Genomic DNA, 1,436 nt, shown 5'->3' with positions numbered 1-1,436 from the left:
GTGAGAATTAATCCCAGGGCATTTGGTATGAACCAAAGTGCATTCCTTTTCTACGTGTCTGGCTCCAGTAAATGCAGCCAGGGATTTTTACAATTTGGGTGCAAGGCATTTAATGCCACTTTTACCTTGGTGGGTGGTTTGGGGGTCATGAAGGACTCCTGAAGAATGTTTTTGTTGTTGTTTTAATAAAAAGATGCTTTATGGTTACTGCCAAGCAGCCTCCATTGATTAGAATGGGGCTTGCATGAAACCTTGCGCAGGTGCCATTGAAATGAATGGAGACTGGACAGCAACAGTGCTTGGGGGGTTGTGTCTGTTAGTAGCAACGGGCTATGTTAGAATCTTTAGGCACGTGTCAGAGTTCTTCGATTCTGTCTATTTTTCATAAGAATCTTTTTTTTCTTTCAATCAGAAGTAGCTGGTAAACATATATCTTTTTTTTAAAAAAAGTTTTTTATGTCAGTAAAGATTTTAGCATTGCCCACTTGAAATGCTATGGTAGCATTAAAATAAAGAAAGCATTTGTGAATTACATTTTTTCTAGGGGCATGTACATCTATGCTACAAAATACAAAATAATATGAAAACGTCATTGTATTTACTCAGCTCAACTGCTACAATTCTGTCTAAGGTGTACATTGGGTTTGTTTTTGTTTTCTTTTTTAAAAGAGCAACGACTTAGACACGTGACTGTAATATGCTGCAACAGTGTGTTCTGAAAACATGTGAAAAAATGATTGAATGTGGATTGTGTATATATGTATGTAAAATTTTATGTGAGATGCTGCTGCTGTCACAGCCAACTTCACATTAAATATGTTGTAGGAGGTTTTAATCCTTGTGGCCAGTTTTATGATACCACTTATGTATTGTATAGCTGATGACAGGAGTTAAGACTGTTTTAGTGAATATTTGTTACATTTATTGTTGTGGCCAGAGATCATTTCAGAATAAAATTTTATGTCCTGCATAAATTCCTTTTGTTTGTATTTTTGAGTTTTATCATAAGAACATAAAAGCCGAGCTGGATCAGACCAAGTATCCATTTAGTCCAGCATTCTGTTCACATAGTGGCCAACCAGCTGCCCACAGGAAAATCACAAGCAGGACATGAGTGCAACAGCATCCTCCCACCTATGTTCCCCAGCAACTGGTGTACATAGGTACATTGCCTCTGATGCTGGAGGTAGTATATAGCCATTAGTAGTATATAGCCAATAGTAGCCATTGATAGCCTTCTCCTCCATGAATTTGTCCAATCCCCTTTTAAAGCCATTCAAATTGGTGGCCATCACTACATCTTGTGATAGCGAATTCCATCGTTTATGTGTAAAGAAGTATTTCCTTTTATCTGTCCTGAAGCTCCCACCAATCAGCTTCAGGGGATGAACCCTGGTTCTAATATTATGAGAGAGGGAGAAAAAAGTTTCCCTATC

The sequence above is a fragment of the Heloderma suspectum genome, chromosome 7, assembly GCF_057233095.1.
Source record: "Heloderma suspectum isolate Gila_16-S chromosome 7, 16-S_ref, whole genome shotgun sequence".
NCBI classification, from domain to species: Eukaryota; Metazoa; Chordata; class Lepidosauria; order Squamata; family Helodermatidae; genus Heloderma; species Heloderma suspectum.
This window is presented reverse-complemented; position numbering follows the sequence as displayed.